Source organism: Aegilops tauschii, chromosome 7, assembly GCF_002575655.3.
Source record: "Aegilops tauschii subsp. strangulata cultivar AL8/78 chromosome 7, Aet v6.0, whole genome shotgun sequence".
NCBI lineage: Eukaryota > Viridiplantae > Streptophyta > Magnoliopsida > Poales > Poaceae > Aegilops > Aegilops tauschii.
Window position 1 is genome coordinate 567779936 of NC_053041.3, and position 7038 is coordinate 567786973.

The window sequence follows — 7038 nt, forward strand, 5'->3', positions numbered from 1 at the left end:
GAGGCATCCGCCTCCTTCGAGGCGAGAGACTGGAAGCGTGAGGCCGTGCCGGGGGGCGGGGAGAGGAAGCGGCGGTGGGTGAGGCGTAACGGGGCAAGGGAGAAGAGAGATATGGTGGTCGCCTTCTGCCGCGCGCTTGTCGTGTGGGATGGAGAAGAGGGAAACAGGGGAGAGATGGCCTGTGTCGCGTGGGGCGGCGGCGGAGAACCTACAGGCCACGGGGCCGTGAGGAGAGGTGCGTTGTTTCCGGGGATCGTGGGAGGGAGATCCAGACTAATTGCGTTCCGCAGATCATGGTGGGCCGCGTGAATCGAGGCTTGAGGGATGCGGAGCGCAGACGATTGACAGACAACAACGTCTGCTTGGCAGAACATTCGATCCGAGACGTTAATTCAAACGGCAGACTATTCGCGTAATATGGAAAGTAGGATGTGTTTAAGTTAATTTGATCGGAGGGTCCTGGTTATCCCGTGTATGATTTGTTATGTGGCTTTAGAGGGAGTTATGTTTGCTCTTTTAATAGTAGTGTAGATCTAGATGTAGATAAACCAGCGGTCACTTCTGGGTCGGACGTCGTCGTCATTTTTGCAAAAAAAGCCCCTATAGTTTTAGGTATTCAACCCGCAATCCAAATAATAAGTGAACCGGTACGGGCGAGTTAAAAGAAAAACGAAACTGCTTTGCGTACGATGTTTTTCTTGTCCAAACAGTACGACCAGAGAGTAAATCATCCGTAGATGCTATGGCTCACAAACTGAATTTTTTATAATTATCTCTAATCGTTACAGTGTTGGGCAGAAAACTCGTCGCACGCATCCCGAGCAGATGCGGGAAGAAGAGGAGAGGGGCGGGGGCGCTCCGTGATGTGGATGCCGGGCGGGGAGAAGAGGGGCGGGGAGGAAGAGGGGCGGCGAGGGTGGAGGCGGAGGAGGAGACGCGGGCGCTGTGGGGCGAGATGGAGGAGGAGCGCCTCGCCGCGGCCAGCGCCGCCAGCAAGGCCATGGCCATGATGTGGCGCCTGTACAAGGAGAAGGCCGAGGTCCAGATGGAACTCCGTCGCTTCGCCGCCCAGATCGACGACCTCCGTGCCCTCATCGCCGTCGAGGAGCGGGATGCCGAGGCGGAAGAGGAAATCTTCAGGAGCTTCAGGAGCTGCGGGATGCCGAGCGGGATCCTTAATGTTATGTCTCTGTTTTCTTTTACAATCTGCAAGGAACTCAAAGATAGTTGTACGTTTGCTCACGTGCATTTTAGTCCATAAATTTTTTGGGCAATACAGAACGGAAGAATATGTACATGTTTGGTTACAAACTTCAGTTTCTTTTGATGCTTATGAAATAGTTAAATGCTGAATATTGTAGTTAAGAGAATAGACAGCTCTCTTCCCACAAAAGAGAAGGAAGTAGCTAGAGCTCTCCTATGCAGTGGCGGAGCTACGGCAAGCCCAAATTCGCCATGGCCCGCCTAGCCCATACGATTTTCCTGCAGTATATACGTATTTTTGGCCAATGAAACACAGCCCCTAGAGTAATTTCCTACAGCCGGCCCTCCCAGATTTCTGGGCCAAGCTCCGCCACTGCTCCTATGAACGTGTATTGAGATCTTCCGGCAATGCTAGGATTTTGAGGTTTTTTCTTTAAATTAAGTGTGCAGTTCTTGCTTCTGATCATTGCAATTACTTAGTGTTAGTTTTGTTATCTTGCGTGTACAACATGCTATTCTCTGTTCAGCTGACTGCATGACCAATATTAATAATTCTGTATATGAGTAATTTAATTTTCTTATTTGATGCAGTTTGGAGCAATTCGTGGTTACTAACAATTTCGAATTAGATTTATTTCAATTGCAATGAGGTACAACACTGACCCTCTTCCTTGCTGTCTTATCTCCACCGTTTTGGTTTAACTAGCATATGTGGAGGACGATGGGAAGACGAGCTGGACGCCAGAAGCAATATTGCAACACCATGCGTGAGGAAATAACACTGAGAGCTTAATTATCTTTGATGCAACCAGTCCGTCCAAGTATGCAAATATCCGATGCATGTGCAATCAGTACTTTTGCATGTCTGATGCATGTAGAAAGATCCGAATTTGGCCATTAATTTCCCTTTTAGTACTTACTAATGTTTTTATTGTTTTGGGTGATCCAGAGTTGATTTGGGATGTAGAGATTGAAGAACAGAAAAATCTTAAGCCATCAGGTCAGGACGTCAGGTTCAGAATTGCCTGGGCATCTTCGAGTGTCATGATGATGTTGATTATCGGGATTTGGAGGTACGTGTGCTCCATACCGTGGCTGAGCCTGTCGGATCCGCAGAGTGGCTGCACGACACCTCAGGGACCCGATGTGAAGTCGCATATGCTATTCTACAGTGCTTGCCCTCTGAAATCTGAATTGTCGGTTGTACATTTAGTGCTGAACTGCAGTAATCTACTGCACTTGCATCTGAATTGTACATTTAATAAGTTAATACTTGAGAGTTAAGATAGATCACTAATCTGGCAGGGCTCTATCGTTGTGGCAATTTGGCAAGCGTTGCTAGAGGTGATAAATCTGCAAGCAGAAAGTCAATGTCCTTCTGCTATGCCGCACAATTACAGTGCTTTCACATTATGGATAACTTTGTTTCCTAAAAGTAAAATCTTTGTCAGTGCCAAATCAGGGTGCAGGACAAGTCAGCCATCCGTGCGAGGTCGGTGTCAGCAAGGGTGTGGGGCGTCCGGAGGAGCATCCGGGTTGAAGGTTCTGGCCCTCACCATCGAGACTACCATGGTTGTCGCCGAGTACATCTGGAATGTACGCAATGAACCTCCCTAATGCAATGTTGCTGCTGTTTATTTCATCATTTGATTGTGGCAGACTATATTCCAATAAGGCACATTAGGTAGTAGCTTTGTGATAGGGGCCAAACCTGCATATTTTGATCAATTGTTTTTATTAGATTAGCATGGGAGCTTACTGTTCAGTGAGGATTTGCCCCCTTAAAGTCATATTGTTAATATCCAAAAATTTCAATGCTTGGGGGGGGGGGGGGGGGGGGGGGGCGATGTCCCACTACTTTGCCCTTTTAATTCCAGCACTTAAATAAGATTTGGAGGGCAGACGTTGCACAAATGGATCATGTGGCATGTACTACTGTTGTATTATCAAATCTAGCATGTCTCTATAAAAAATAAATCTAGAATCAGTTCTGAACTTCTGATGATGTAAGGTAAACACATAGGCATATCTTCGTCATAGTTGCATCCTTTATAGCAGAGATTTTGTTATGAAAATTCTATTTTGTTAATGGAAGCCTTTGTGCTTCTGTTCACTTAGGACGTGAATTTTTTTAGACCATCTTAGGACGTGAAGTGGGATGCAACATCTATAGATCTACTGAAACTGAAAGGTGGTTGTTAGTTTGGTTCTGATTGTGCCAATCAATAATACACAATTGTTACTAGGGTTCGGCTCCGGACGCCATCCATCAACTCCTGTTCTAAAGTGTGCTGGTGAAATGCAATCCGATCTCTCTATCTTTCCCGCTGAGATGCAGAGGAGCTCGGTGTGTTAGGGTTTGGCTGTTGCTTCAGGGGAAGGTGGAGTTGTGAGGAAACAAGATAGGTGGACAATGCGACAGGAAGGAGGAATGAATTTCTAATGGATCTACTGTCTCCCTTGAGTTGGGGCGAACGTACTGAAGCACCACGCTGTGTTTATTGATCTGGAATCCAAGAGGATCGCCCACCCTTGGTTGTTCCCTTCATTTTGTCAACTAGGTGAGACCTTCAATTTTGTTGTGCTATCGTCTCCAATCTGTAACCTCTTTTGATGTTTTTTTCCAAATTGAGAGATGATAGATAAATAACACTGTATTCATAATTTCATTAGTTTGCCATGTTTATCTGAAAACAATTTTTAACCCTCTATTCATTAGTTCGACATTTTAATATTTTCACCAAAATGCACATGAACTGGCCCAAATCGGAATGTGCTTATGATATTTGTTGTTCAATAAAGGAACATATGTCCTGCTGCTCTGATCCATAATAAGGATAGTTTTATTTTGGGTTCACATGGATTCAAACAGAATTATCTCATTTTATAAAAGTTTCTTCAATGGTTAAGATGGCTGAAATCACTAGCGATACTTCCCGTTCTTATTTATTTTCTCCCGTTGCAATGCACGGGCATGTTTGCTGCCCAGAATTCTCATCTCTTCAGCTTTCGCTATAAGTTCTTATGCTGCTCCTTTTCAGGTGACTTTTCATGCGATTTCTACTTCTAAAAATTAGAAAATACCTTCAGATCAAACCAGCAGATTTGTAGATTTCTGGGAATTGGTGCTACTCCATCTCCATCTAGCCAACGGTCTTTGGTTACTGATTCTGAGGTATGATGTTGTTTTTTGTTATATCCCATTTAGCTTGGCACCTCCATTTATTGGTTCGGGCCGAGCAAAGACCCTGTTGAGCAGTATCACTGACTGGAAGCATAAATTTTTAGATCAGTGATAAGATAAATCCTGTGTACCGGTGCTTAGTAGCTAGCGAAATGCGGCTGGTATTTTTGGTTTGTATGTAGGTAGCTTCCTGATGTGTGTGGCTGTGTGTTCATTCACACAGACCTGAACTTATTTCTATTTTCCGTTGACTTCATTTTAGTAAAGATGGGGTGGGGAAAAAACTACACCCTATATATGTAAGTTGACTGAAAATAATAATATGTTTCAGTAGCTATATTTCTCCGGTTCCTAACATGGTTGTAGGCTACATGTTCCTCTTGGTTTGTCTTGCTATAGAACCTGCCCCTATTCATCTGTTACACATTTTGTGTAGCTATTAAGGAAGAAAGTAATGGACATTCACAGGTCAGAGTCTCCCCATCAGCATTTGATGGCAGGAGCCGCTGCTTTACAGAAGATGGATGTGAAACCAAAATCATATTCTACCAACTTTTATTTAGTGCATATTATCATTTAGCAGTACGTTGGTTGTGCCTCCCCGTGATCAATGGAGATCTTCTGTAGATGTAGTGCATGCAGTTCTCTCAGGCGTTAAACTTCTCAATGGTTGACCATGGAAAATCTGTGTAGCTCTCGTTTTCTCCATATGTTTCTGGTTTCGAGCTCTTACTCCTTTTGAAATTACCATCTTTAAACATTGCAGATTCCAATCTCTTGTGTATTTACATCAAAGACTGTTTTCGAATGCTTATTATGTACTAAACTCCCTGCCCCCTCCTTCTGTCACATGTGTTGTTCCCTTGTCATCAGTGAGCTCCAGAAAACACAACTACAAGGTACAGATAGTTGCCACTTAGTTAGCATTTTAGTTAACATTGTAGACATGTTAGTAACACTATAATGTTGGACAATAAATGAATTCGACTACATCCAAAGGAACTTATCTTGCTTCCAAGAACAGTAAAATCATCTTTAATAATTTCCCAAATTTTGCTTATATTCATATTTCTTAACATGTTTGGAATGCCGTTTCCTCCGAAATGCAGCATTTACCTTCCATTTGGAGCATAGGATGCATTTTTATCAGTTCCTGACTGAAATAACCACTTTTCTGATAAAAACACCATCCATCAGTTAGACTTAATTAATTTTCTTCTAGACACACCTTCAAATATATACAAGTTCTCTGATAAGGTAGTCGTGGGAAGACTATATTTTTGATTTACATTGTAAAAAAATTCAATGACCACAGATTTGACTTTGTTTTTTGCTTCTTTTCAGCTTTCAGGTCTAAATGAGAAGGTAAGGATGTACTTGAGCAGTATGAGAAGACCCAGTTCCATCATCTCAGAAGCCAGAAGTTCCCCATTTAATATCTTTGGTTCTGAAATTTGTTTAAGAAGATGGTCATTTTGCTATTAGCAGCACGATTATGTGTCAATTGTAGATTCCTTAATTGCTTAGAATTATTTTATATGTTTGATTCCTTGGATTCATATTTATTCAACAACAAAATATTTTCAAGATTGGTCCGTTTGAGGATCAAATTTCAGACATGTTAATTGATGTGGTATCAAGCTAAGTCTGTTGATACCTTGCTCTCCTTTTTGCTTTGCACAATTAATCTCGTCACTGGAGATGTATATTAATCCTCCAGCAGCTTTGCTCATTTTATCTTTTAATTTCATCTTAGTTGATAGAATATTTTGCTAGTTTAGCTATAAAAGGCCGTCAATCCGATGGAGGTCATCGTCCACCAATGAGAAGCAGCAAAACTTTCATCTCATCTCAGGCTAAAAAAACAAAACAAAAATTTCGTCTCGAAGAGAGGAAACCCCACCCGACCCGATTCATTCCTCTCTTCGTCTCCGGCAACCGCGCCCCCACCACACGAGGCGACGATGAACATGGCGATCGGAAGAATGGGGACGGCCTTGTGCCGTGCTCGCTTCACGGCCGCTACTTGCTGGTCCTGCTGGCCGCCGGCGTATTCCTCGGCCATCGCTGAGGACGGAAGAGGCACGTACGCGGCTGCACCTACCTGTTATAGCTACACCGTGGGCGTGAGGAATCGAGGACAGGCAATATGGTGGCATTTCGAATTCACTCGCATCGCAAGGTTTGGGATCGTGGCATTTCGAGTTCACTCGCAAGGTCGGGTGTATTTTCGCTTATAGGAGAGGAAAAGCTACAGGCTGACGGCAACAATTTACCAATTTGCTAAGTACCACCGTCCAATTCGGCAGCTTTTTTTTTCAATTTCTCGTCCGATCTGACCATTTTACTTTTATGTGCACTAACAGAACATATTAGGCATTTCTTTACTTTTATGTGCACTAACAGAACATATTAGGCATTTCTAACCGGTACCTTATAACCGGTAAGAGAAGTAAAACCAAATTTTTACTCTCTAATCGGCACCTAGCAGATCCCCAATTGGCGCTAGTGAAGGATAAATTATTCTCCGCAAATACCTAATCGTGCGCACGTTCGCTGACTAAAACGAGCGGCCGCCCTCACAGCGCATGCACTATTAGAAAAAGTGCACTATTTTTTTCAAATAGTGTTGGCGTAGGCCAAATCCGTAC

General features: G+C 43.4%; 1 long non-coding RNA gene across 2 annotated transcripts; it reads left to right on the plus strand.

Annotated features, from left to right (window-relative positions):
* Positions 1 to 688: 688 nt before the first annotated feature.
* LOC141027789 (uncharacterized) lies at positions 689 to 5972 on the plus strand. Of its 2 annotated transcripts, XR_012189701.1 has the most exons (9): positions 689 to 2024; positions 2153 to 2276; positions 2509 to 2547; positions 2655 to 2799; positions 3450 to 3497; positions 3579 to 3764; positions 4245 to 4378; positions 5261 to 5286; positions 5732 to 5972. It is a non-coding gene; the product is annotated as an uncharacterized lncRNA (long non-coding RNA). The 2 variants fall into 2 exon arrangements; XR_012189702.1 differs by lacking the exon at positions 3450 to 3497 and having other exon boundaries at positions 5154 to 5286.
* Positions 5973 to 7038: the final 1066 nt, after the last annotated feature.